The sequence below is a fragment of the Bolinopsis microptera genome, chromosome 6 (assembly GCF_026151205.1).
Source record: "Bolinopsis microptera isolate Bmic1 chromosome 6, MBARI_Bmic_1.0, whole genome shotgun sequence".
In the NCBI taxonomy this organism is placed as follows: Eukaryota; Metazoa; Ctenophora; class Tentaculata; order Lobata; family Bolinopsidae; genus Bolinopsis; species Bolinopsis microptera.
The window spans coordinates 6,660,499-6,673,767 of NC_087077.1; the positions used below are offsets into that span (position 1 = coordinate 6,660,499).

Consider the following 13,269-nt stretch of genomic DNA (forward strand, 5'->3'; position numbering starts at 1 on the left):
CAGCTCATTACTAGATTAGTTCTTTCTTTAGATTCCAGATTATTAAATAGAAAATTATGCATTATAAATCAAGAGGCATCATAAATAATTAAGCATAATGAACACGGTTTCAGAGTTGAGTGCTGTACGTAACCTAGTAGTTTCATGACCTTGGTTTAACTTGCGTACAGCAAGGTCATCGCACTACGTTAGCCGGCGAGGCACTAACTCCCTCTACAACTCCATGACAAATGTGTTCATATATACTAGCCGAGTTCACAAGTTATATCCTTGTGTAAGAAAACTTTTTTACATTTAAACTTGCTTTATACATGTACCAGGTACCTCTGATGTATTGTCTGTTGAAAATGATATTTTTTACATGTTTTGAGGGCCAGTTGGTAGATCACCGACCGGCTATAAGCCGGCTACTAACCGGCTATAAGGCCGCTACAATTTTTATAGCCGGCTAAAAGCCGCTTAATAGCCGGTTAGTAGCCGCTTACATTAGTTTGTTGCTGAGCGACGGCTATTATCCGTTTTATAACCAGCTATTAGCCGTTTTGGTAATTAAAATGTGTATAAGCCGGTTTGATAAATATTAACTCAACTACATCGTACTGAACGATAGTCATGAGCCGGCTATAAGAAATTTCAGTGAAAACGGCTTTAGCCGTTTATAAGCCGTCTATTAGCCGATTTGAAGTAACTAAAGTGGTTATAAGCCGGCTTAAGCCGGTTATAAGAATATTAACACAGTTCAAGAACGATGTAAGATAAGTTAATATCTTATAGACCGCATAAAACCACTATACGAAATACCCTAAACGGCTAATAGCCGCATAAAAAACCGCCTAAATAGCCGTTTTCGAGCTGAATTTCTATAGCGCACTTGACTATCGATCAGTACGTGAAGTTATTTAATATCATAAAACCGTCTTATAGCCGGCTTTAGCCGCTTATAACCACTTTCGATACCTAAACGGCTAAATAGCCGTCTTATAACCGGCTAAAGCCGTTTTCACGAGATTTCTTCTAGCCGATACCTAAACGGCTAATAGCCATCTATAACCGCAAATAGCCTACCTCACCAACAAAATGTAAGCTGCTACTAAACGCGGCTATAAGCCGTGCTTAAGAGCCGGCTATAAAAAATGTATTCCGGCCTATAAGCCGGTTAATAGCCGGCTTATAACGGCTATAGCCGGTACGGTATCAATCCAATTTCCCTTAATTGGCCTACCTCGATCCCTCCTCTATCATCATTATTAGCCTCCTGCGTCCTGTCATAAGCACCCACTTCCCTCCTCTATCACTCCATATTGAGCCTCCTGGTTCCGTCATAGCACCCTCGACCCTCCTCTATCCATCATTATTATCCTCCTGGATTCCTGTCATAGCACCCTCGTCCCTCCTCTAACATCTTATTAGCTCCTGGTCCTGTCATAGCACCGCTCTCCCTCCTCTATCATCATAATTAGCCCTCCTTGTTCCTGTCATAGCACCCTCTCCTCCTCTATCATCATTATTAGCCTCCTGGTTCCTGTCATAGCACCCTCGTCCTCCTCTATCATCATTATTAGCCTCCTGGTTCCTGTCATAGCACCCTCGTCCCTCCTCTATCATCATTATTAGCCTCCTGGTTCCTGTCATAGCACCCCGTACCTCTCTATCAACATTATTACCTCCTGGTTCCTTCATAGCACCCTCGATCACTCTATCATCATTAATAGCCACCAGGTTATCTGTCATAGGCACCCACGTCCCTCCTCTATCATTCATATTATCTCCTGGTTCCTGTCATAGCACCCCTCGACCCTCCTCTATCATCATAAAGCCTCCTGGTTCCTGTCATAGCACCCTCGTCCCTCCTCTATCATCATTATTAGCCTCCTGGTTCCTGTCCATACACACTCGACCCCTCCTCATATCTCATTATACCTCCTGGTTCCTGTCATAGCACGTAGATTATGCTGACAAGATAATATTGTGTTCTATAGTATTAGAGTATTATGTCTAAAAGACGTTTAATAGTCATACCACTCATATATTTTTATCATATATCATTGAGTCACTCTGCGGTAGTAATATCCCCTTTCACTAACACTAGTTATAAATGTTAATTAACATTAGGAGAAAGTGGCAATTATATAATATTATCTATATTATCTATATTATATACATATTATATATTTTAATTTTCTACTATTCCTATATAAAGAGTGTGAATGTGATACAACATGGGGCCGCACGTGCTAGTTGCTACAGCCGCGCAGTTTGATAGATCAGACATCATAGATCTGTGCAGTAAGCAGTTTTTCCCAATGGAATGATCTTAATTATAGTTTATAAGTTATTATCTGTAGTAAACTACAAAATAAATTTAAATTTTTGGCCAAAAATCTTGGGGGGATCGTCCCACAATCCCCTCGGGAATTACGGCCCTGGTTCGTAGTGGTCCTGGTATTTGTAATTCATCTTCGCCTGCAGAGGGGTGTGTGTGCTCCTGGTACACAATATGACCTCACTTAGTCACGTGTTAAGTACTGTTACTCACGTTACCACTATAACTAGCTACTATCACTACTACTACACAACAACAAACCACAGCTACTACCACTAGCTACTACCACTACCACTACCAACCACTACCACTACCACTACCACTAGCTACTACCACTAGCTACTACCACTACCACTACCACTACCACTACCACTAGCTACTACCACTAGCTACTACCACTAGCTACTACCACTAGCTACTACCACTAGCTACTACCACTAGCTACTACCACTAGCTACTACCACTAGCTACTACCACTAGCTACTACCACTAGCTACTACCAATAGCTACTACCACTAGCTACTACCACTAGCTACTACCACTACCAGTTACCACTAGCTACTACCAGTTACCACTAGCTACTACCAGTTACCACTAGCTACTACCAGTTACCACTAGCTACTACCAGTTACCACTATAACTAGCTACTACCACTAGCTACTACCACTCTCACAGCTGCAGACTTTTTAAAAATAACATTATCTGAGATATACCTGCAGGAACAGAGCAGGTGTATACTACATATATCTGCAGTCCTTTTCTGGGCATTCTTATTGGCTGAGATAGAGTAATGAAGCATTCTTATTGGCTGAGATAGAGTAATGAGGCATCTTATTGGCTGAGATAGAGTAATGAGTAATCACACCCTTATGTTTCTTTGATTATAAAGCAGTAAATCGGACTGTTTTGTTATTGGTACTCGGGGCTACTTACACAAAACAAGCCTGCTAAATTTGTAGTGTATTTTGTTATTGGTACTCGGGGCTCTACACACAGTACTGCTATATTTGTAGTGTTATTGTATTGGTACACGGCGCTACTACACACAGCACTGCTATAATTTGTAGTGGTATTTTGTTATGGTACTCGGTGTTACAACACACAGCACTGCTATAATTGTAGGGTATTTTGTTATTGGTACTCCGGGGCCTACTACACACAGCACTGCTTTAATTTGTAGTTGTTATTTTTGGTTATTGGACTCGGGCTACAACAACACATTACTGTATTAAATTGTAGTGGTAATTTTTATTGTTACACGGGTTACTACACACAGCACTGCTAAAATTTGTAGTGGTATATTGTTATTGTTATCGGGGCCACTACACACAGCACTGCTTATAATTTGTAGTGTATTTGATATTGGTACTTTCCCCGGGGGGGGGCCCCCCCACTACACACCAGCACTGCTATAATTTGTAGTTGTTTTTGTTATTGGTACTCGGGCTACTACACACAGCACTGCTAAAATTGTGTAGGTGGTATTTTGTTTATTGGACTCGGGCAACTAGACAGTAGAACACACAGCACTGCTATAATTCTGTAGTGGTATTTGTTATTGGTACTCGGGCTACTACACACAGCACTGCTATAATTTTGTAGTGGTATTTTGTATTGGTACTCGGGCTACAACACACAGCACTGCTATAATTGTAAGTGGTATTTGTTATTGGTACTCGGGGCTACTACACACAGCACTGCTATAATATGTAGTGGTATTGTTTGTTATTGATACTCGGGGCTACTGCACACAGCAACTGCTATAATTTGTAGTGGTATTTTGTTATTGAACTCGGGCTACTACACACAGCCCTGCTATAAATTTGTAGTGGTATTTTGTTATTGTTACTCGGGCTACAACACACACACTGCTATAATTGTAGTGGTATTATTGTTATTGGTACTCGGGCTACTACACACAGCCACTGCTAGAAATTTGTAGTGGTAAATATGTTATTGGTACTCGGGCTACTACACACAGCACTGCTATAAGTTTGTAGTGGTATTTTGTTATAGTACTCGGGCTATACACACAGCACTGCTATAATTTGTAGTGGTAATTTTTGTTATTGGTAAACGGGGCTACAAACACACCAGCACTGCTAAATAATTTGTAGTGGTATTTTGTATTGGTACTCGGGGCTACTACACACAGCACAGCTATAATATGTAGTGTAATTTTGTGATTTGGTACGGGCTACTACACACAGCACTGCTATAATTTGTAGTGTATTTTGTTATTGGTACACTGGCTACTACACACGAGCACTGCTTATAATTTTAGTGGTATTTTGTTATTGGTACCGGGGCTACTACACACAGCACTGCTATAATTTGTAGTGGTATTTTGTAATTGGTACTCGGGGCTACAGCACAACAGCACTGCTATAATTTGTAGTGGAATTTTGTTTATTGACTCGGGGCTACTACACACAGCACTGCTATAATTTGTAGTGTATTTTTTTTATTTGTACTCGGCCACTACACACAGCACAGCTATAATTTGTAGTGGTATTGTTATTGGTACCGGGGGCTACTACACACAGCACTGCTATAAATTTAGTTGTTATTATGTTATTGGTACTCGGGGCTATACACACAGCACTGCTAAATTTTGTAGTGGTATTTTGTTATTGTGTACTCGTGGATACTACACACAGCACTGCTATAAATTGTAGTGGTAATTTTGTTATTTGGTACTCGGGGCTACTACACACAGTAATGCTATAATTTTGTAGTGTATTTTGTTATTGGTAACGGGGTTACAACACACAGCACTGCTAAAATTTGTAGATGGTATTTGTTATTGGTACTCGGGGCCACTACACACAGCACTGCTATAATTTGTAGTGGTATTTTGTTATTTGGTACTCGGGGCTACACACACAGCACTGCTATAATTTGTAGTGGTAATTTGTTATTAGTCTCGGGGCCACTACCCACAGCACTGCTACAATTTGTAGAGTGGGAATTTTTGTTATTTGGTAACTCGGGGTTACTACACACAGCACTGCTATAATATGTAGTGGTATTTTTTATTGGTACTCCGGGTCTACTACACATGCACTGCGATAATTTGAATTGTATTATGTTATTGGAACTCGGGGCTACTACACACAGCACAGCTATAATTTTGTAGTGGTATTATGTTATGGTAGCGCGGGGCTACAACCACTGCACTGTTATAAGTTTTAGTGGTATTTTGTTATTGACTCGGGGCTACTCACACAGCACTGCTATAATTTGTAGTGGTATTTTGTATTGGTACTCGGGGCTAACAACACCACAGCAATGCCTATATTTTTTGTAGTGGTATTTTGTTAGTTGGTACTCGGGCTTACTACACACACTTTTTAAAAGCAAATGCATTAAGGAGTATTGGGGGGAGAGTGGGGGGAAAGCGGGGAATAGTTGGGCAAATGAACTTAAAAAATTCTCCCTACAAACCGCTTTTAAAAATTTGATGTTTTGTTTGGTATGGGGTTTCTAAACACAGACTGCTTAATTTGTGGGGTTTTTTGGTTTTGGTCTGGGGGCTACTAACACGGCACTGTATTTTGTAGTGGTTTTGTTTTTGGATGGGGGCACTACCCAGCATGCTAAATTTTGGGGGTATTTTTATTGGTATGGGGCCACTAACACAGACTGTTTAAATTGTAGGGGTTTTTGTTTGGTTCGGGGCCCTACACACAATTATTTTTGTAGGGTATTTTTGTTTTTTGGGTACTCGGGACCACTACACACAGCACTGCTATAATTTGTAGTGGTATTTTGTTATTGGTACTCGGGCCACTACACACAGCACTGCTATAATTTGTAGTGGTATTTTGTTATTGGTACTCGGGGCTACAACACACAGCACTGCTATAATTTGTAGTGGTATTTTGTTATTGGTACTCGGGGTACTGCACACAGCACTGCTATAATTTGTAGTGGTATTTTGTTATTGGTACTCGGGCTACAACACACAGCACTGCTATAATTTGTAGTGGTATTTTGTTATTGGTACTCGGGGCTACTACACACAGCACTGCTATAATTTGTAGTGGTATTTTGTTATTGGTACTCGGGGCTACTACACACAGCACTGCTATAATTTGTAGTGGTATTTTGTTATTGGTACTCGGGGCTACTACACACAGCACTGCTATAATTTGTAGTGGTATTTTGTCCGCCTGACACTACAGCTACTACACTGGCGCCTACTAGGTACTACACTACCACTGATTTTACTATCGTACCTGAAGCTACTACTGGCAATTAGATTATTGCTGTATTACATTGATAAACTTAATTGTTATGCTATATAACATAGACAAGGTCTTTATTATAATTATGTCAAGGAATATTGTTGATAACTTGTCAAGTTTATTGGCTATACAGTGTACACACACTCAATACCTTCTTCAGTCGACATACTTTAGATTATCATTATCAGATGTAACTACTACCAATACACTATGCCGCAAATATGCCGCCATAATACTGCCACTATACTGCTACTATGCCGCAAATATGCCGCCATAATACCGCCACTGTATTGTCACTATGCTGCCCTGATGCCGCAAATATGCCGCCATGATGCCGCCACTATATTGTCACTATGCTGCCATGATGCTGCTACCATAAATCACTGCTATTTGGTTGTGTTGTAGAATGTGAATTGTGACGTATCAACAAAAGAATTGCTTTCGAGTAATTAATATATGGAAACAGTCACAAGGGAACAGTTGTTAAAATGTTAACGTAGAAATAATGATACCTTTATTAATTATTTTTATTACATTAACTTGTTTAATCGAATCTTTCTTCTTATCACTAAGTTCACCGAGTTCTTCCAATCTTCCATGCCCAGTAAATGAATAAAAAACATTTTCAGAATCAAATTCCTTGAATACGGGGTCGTTCACATATTGGGGGGGGGGGGGGGGGGTCCAACCCGATGTCCGATATGAGGGTTGATGAGGCCAAAATCGGAATCGGAAAAATCGGAAAAATCGGAAAATTTAGAAATTTTAGAGAATCGATCTCTAAAACCTCTCAGAAGTGATATAATTCAACCAGAACCCCTACATATGCTATATTGTTATGAGAAAACGAACTAATTGGACATTCCAATAGTATGTTTTATGTGTTTTTCCACTGCAGGGGCTAGTATGCTCACTACTAGTTGGAGTTGTCATGTACTCCCAGACCCGAGTGCTTTGGCCTCTTGACGTGAGATCGATTGTTTCTGCTCATTAATTTTATCCCTGTTACTTGTTATTATGTATTAGTACAACACTAGGTACCGGGTTATATTTTGTGGTCCGGTCTTTAAACATACCATAATATCACTAGTACACTGCACCTTAAATGTATAGTCAAGTACATTTGTATCGTAAGGGATCGTAACACATGCTTGGCTGGGGGATCATGTTTTGTGTCCGTTCGGTACCCTGTATTTTCAAAACGGACAAAAAGTAGGGCGGACAAAAACAGACAAAACATTTAGATGTCCTCCTCCTCCTCCTCCTAAGTCTTCCTCCTCCCGAGTCCTTCTCCTCCTCAGTCCTCTTCAGTCCTCTTCCTGACTCCTCGTCCTCGTCCTTCTCCTCAGTCCTCCTCACCTTCCTCCTTAATCCCCTTCTCCTCCTCAGTCCTACTCCCAGTCCTCCTCCTTCTCCTTCTCCTTCTTCTTCTCCTCCTCCTCATCCTCATTTCTCCTCCTGATCCTCCTTCTCCTCCCCATCAGTCCTCCTCAGTCCTCCTCATAGTCGTCCTCCTCCTCCTGAGTCCTTCTCATCCTCCTCCACCTCCTGAGTCCACCTCCTGAGTCCTCCTCCTGAGTCCTCATCCTCCTCCTCAGTCATCATCCTCTTCCTCCTGAGTCCTCCCCCAGTCCTCCTCCTCCTTCTCCTCCTCATCCTCCTCCTCATCAGTCCTCATCCTCTGTCCTCCTCATAATCGTCCTCGTCCTCGTCCTCGTCCTTAGTCCTCGTCCTCCTTATCCTCCTCCTCAGTCCTCCCCCAGTCCTCATCCTCCTCCTTCTCCTCCTCCTCCTCCTCCTCCTCCTCCTCCTCCTCCTTCTCCTTTTTGCTTCTCCTCCTAATCATTCCTCCTCCTCAGTCGTCGTCCTCCTCCTCCTCGTCCTTAGTCCTCGTCCTCTTCAGTATTCCTCCTCAGTCCTCATCCTCATCATCCTCCTCTTCAGTCTTCCTCCTGAGTCCTCCTCCTCGTCCTCCTCCACCTCCTCATTCCCCTCCTTATCCTCCTCCTCTTCAGTCCTCCTCATCCTCCTCCTCGTTCTCCTCCTTATCCTCCTCCTCCTCAGTCCTCCTCCTCATCCTCCTCCTCCTTCTCCTCTTCCTTCTCCTCCTAATCAGTCCTCCTCCTCAGTCGTCCTCCTCCTCTTCATTAGCCCTTGTCCTCATCCTCCTAGTCCTCGTCCTTAGTCCTCGTCCACATCCTCCTCAGTCTTCCTCCTCAGTCCTCCTCGTCCTCATCAGTCTCATCCTCCTCATCCTCCTCCCCAAGTCCTCCTCTTCCTCAGTCCTCCCCCAGTCCTCCTTCTCATCCTCCTCATCCTCTTCAGTCCTCATCTTGTTCCTCCTCAGTCCTCCTCTTCCTCCTACTCGTCAGTCCTCCTCCGCAGTCCTTCTCCTCAGTCCTCCTACTCCGCAGTCCTTCTCCTCCTCGTCAGTCTTCCTCCTCGCCAGTCCTCCTTCTCCTTCTTCTCCTCCTACTCCTAAGTCCTCCTCCTCCTCCTCCTCAGTCCTCCTCCTCCCTCTCATCCTTTTCCTCCTTCTCCTCCTTCTCCTCCTACTCCTAAGTCATCCTCCTGCTCCTCAGTCCTCCCCTAGTCCTCCTCCTCATCAGTCCTTCCCCAGTCCTCCTTCTCCTCCTCCTCATCCTCAGTCCTCCTCCTCATCATCCTCCTCAGTCCTCCTCCTCCTCAGTCCTCCCTAAGTCCTCCTCTTCCTCAGTCCTCCCCAGTCCTCCTTCTCCTCCTCCTCATCCCCTCAGTCCTCCTCCTCAGTCCTCCTCGTCCTTAGTCCTCCCCCAGTCCTCCTTCTCCTCATCCTCAGTCCTCCTCCTCAGTCCTCGTCCTTCTCCTTTTTAACAGTCCTCCTCCTCAGTCTTCCTCCTCGTCCTCGCTCTCGTCCTCCTCCTTCTCCTCCTTCTCGTCTTCCTCCACCAATCCTGCTCCTCTTCCTCAGTCCTCCCTCTCCTCTTCAGTCCTCTTTCTCCTCAGTCCTTCTCGGTCCTCCTCTTTCTCCTCAGTCTTCCTCCTCCTCCTCCTCAGTTCTCTTCCTCATCCTCCTCCTTCTTCTCTTCCTTCTCCTCCTAATCAGTCCTCCTCCTAATCAGTCCTCCTCCTCAGTCGTCCTCCTCCTCGTCCTTAGTCCTCGTCCTCATCGTCCTTAGTCCTCGTCCTCATCCTCCTAGTCCTCGTCCTTAGTCCTCGTCCTCATCCTCCTAGTGCTCACTGCTCGTCCTGGTCCTCCTCAGTCTTCCTCCTCTGTCCTCCTCAGTCCTCCTTCTCCTCAGTCCTCCTCAGTCCTCCTTCTCCTCAGTCCTCCTCCTCCTCATCAGTTTACACAATTTATTGTTACTAAAATGTTTTTAAACGCATTTGAGTCTGTAACATATTGACATGTTACTGTTACTGACTCAAAATGTGCTCGAGAATTTTTTTGTTTAATAGAGTTTTACTCTCCAGTACTATGGAAAAGTTGTTACATGATAAATAAAGATTTTGATAAATAAAGTGATTTTCATCCCTTTTAATGTTATTGAAAATTGTGTAGACTATTCTTTGTATCTAACTGAGGATTGGAAGTTTGAGAAAGGACCAGTCATTAACCGTGCTACCCATTTCTGCAGATAGCCTGTTACAAATTGTGGAGATAAATTGTGGAGACAATTTAAATCAAAAGTTACTAAAGCGTTCGCTATTTGTTACGATTGTTATTACCAACCGTACCTCTTTCAATTGTGGACCGGTGTGGATGTTTCTGTCAAACAAGAGTTGATTCGACATTGTGTTGTTTTTCGGACGAAACGATTCTTGTTTGGAACAAGATACCATTTTGGAGTTCTGGGACCACCACCAATCGATTTCTTGTCATATTTAAGTACAGAAATAGCTACCTATATCGCCTAGAAACCTCAGAGGGAAGATTTAAATTTTCCCGATTTTTCCGATATGAGGGTTGATGAGGCCAAAATCGGGATCGGAATGATCGGAATTGATCGGGTTGGACCCCCCCCACATATTACGTAATCAATATTTTAGCAATTTTTACCCCCTCCCCCTCCGTAATCAACCGTAATCAAGACCCAAGCCCCCTCCGCCCCTGCTGACAGCAATATTACGTAATAATGGCCTGACCCCCCTAACTTTTTTCCCTAGAAAACACTTTTCTCTAGGTTTCATGCTACCCTGATCATGCTATCGTGATGAGCCGAAATCATTGTTATGATATCCGGCCAAGCACCTTCTAAAATACTTACTATTATAGCCTGATATCTGATCAATTTCTAAATTTTATCACTATCAGAGTGAAATTAAGTGGAATTTGAATTAAAATATTGTCAAATTGTTATTATTCTAGATAAGAGGGTAAAAGAAAATGTTGATTACGTTATCAACGACCAACCCCCCCCCCCCCCCCCCCCCCCCCCCCCCTAATCAACCGTAATCATTACGCCCCCTCGGCTGATTACGTAATATGTGAACGACCCCTTATGTCAAATAAAACAGATCCAGAGAGAAGGGTAAACCATATTTTAGCTGACTTGTTGCTGAATAATGGTCGGGCGTAGTTGTGTAGCTATAGTATACAACAGCTACAGAGGCGTAACATTATGTGTAATGGCATTATTTTGTAATACTCTGCCATACCACAAAAAATAAAGTAACGTTTTTCATTAGAGAGTTAGAGTTAGAGAGAGAGAGAGAGAGAGAGAGAGAGAGAGAGAGAGAGAGAGAGAGAGAGAGAGAGAGAGAGAGAGAGAGAGAGAGAGAGAGAGAGAGAGAGAGAGAGAGAGAGAGAGAGAGAGAGAGAGAGAGAGAGAGAGAGAGAGAGAGAGAGAGAGAGAGAGAGAGAGAGAGAGAGAGAGAGAGAGAGAGTCCCTCTCAGCGACACATTAATTACTTTAAACTCCGTCCAAAACAGAGCAGCACCTCGTTCTCTTAGATTTCAATCATGAGATTGAAATGTTGAGAGGGGCCAAATGAAAACATTATACAGTTATACGCACTGCACGCTTTAAGCTTAGTTACTTGTGTTGAGACACAATAACATATACCTGTTATAATGAGTTGTGCTCATGTGCTGCTAGCTAGATTTGAACGTTATTCTTATTGTCACGCTCTACACATCTTCACTAACATATACAAAGAATATGTTATATTGTAGCCACCTTAGTGCTACACTACACTCTACAGCCATGTAGTGGCAGGTAATGCAGAATCAGATCTGTAAAACACATCACGTCACTGTTTTGGTCGTTGATTACAAAATATATATCTGCACATATCGTAACTGAAACTGGTCGTCCTACTCGGTGGAAAACACATCACGTCACTGCACATATCGTAACTGGAACTGGTCGTCCTACTCGGTGGAAAACACATCACGTCACTGCACATATCGTAACTGAAACTGGTTGTGTCAGTGGAAGAGTCCACAAAATGAAGAGCATGTTTTAAGGATGAACCAGCCGCGATTTATTATTTATTGTAAATATTTTGAGGGATGGGAACCGGACACGAGGGCGGAGGACACGAGGGCGGTACCAAACACCGTTCTAAATGATAAACTAGCAATTTGAACTTGTAACATCACACAATTGAATTTAACTTTTGTTTATTAGCGTCAACCAACTTTTAATTTAATACACATTAATGATTGATTAATATATTTTAGCTGTTACCATAATATATGTATATATTATATAACTATATAATTATAAATATATATAATTTAATTACATCTGATGAGACTTTACTGGCAAAACATTAGATTAAACGTGTTTTTTGATGTCAGGTTGACGTTAAGCTTAGCTGGAAGAATTGGATCTACTCACGTGTAAATTTGAAACAAAACATAGTGATTTGACAAATTTAATAATCACCAGATTTAAACGAGCAAAAAATTGAGAGATTTTCCATTTACTTTTTCCTTTTACTTAAATATCTCAGCCAACTCAACACCCCCTCCCCACAACTCAGCAGCAGATTTGTGACAAACCCGATCTTCTGAATATCACAGATAGATGGCATCTTTTATGAACCCATTATATCGTACCAGTACTGTTGAAGGTACATAGTGTGGCTGGACCAATGTTTCCATTATATCGTACCAGTACTGTTGAAGGTACACAGTGTGGCTGGACCAATGTTTCCATTATATCGTACCAGTACTGTTGAAGGTACATAGTGTGGCTGGACCAATGTTTCCATTATATCCTACCAGTACTGTTGACGGTACACAGTGTGGCTGGATCAATGTTTCCATTATATCTTACCAGTACTGTTGAAGGTACACAGTGTGACCAATGTTTCCATTATATCCTACCAGTGCTGTTGAAGGTACACAGTGTGACCAATGTTTCCATTATATCCTACCAGTACTGTTGAAGGTACACAGTGTGGCTGGACCAATGTTTCCATTATATCCCACCAGTACTGTTGAAGGTACACAGTGTGGCTGGACCAATGTTTCCATTATATTCTACCAGTACTGTTGAAGGTACACAGTGTGGCTGGACCAATGTTTCCATTATATTCTACCAGTACTGTTGATGGTACACAGTGTGACCAATGTTTCCATTATCCTAGGAGTGCAGCAGATGTGCTTGCTGTAAAAACCTGATACACAGTTATACAGGTGGTGTAGTTATACAGGTGGTGTAGAGTCTACCTGTACACTGTAGACCTGGTTATTTTACATTCATT

At 42.3% G+C, this 13,269-nt stretch overlaps 1 protein-coding gene across 1 annotated transcript in view; it reads right to left on the minus strand.

Moving 5' to 3' along the window:
• Positions 1-13,269, minus strand: part of LOC134816726 (arginine and glutamate-rich protein 1-A-like) — a 1,122,901-nt gene that overhangs the window by 448,917 nt on the left and 660,715 nt on the right. The gene's annotated exons all lie outside the window — the stretch shown is intronic.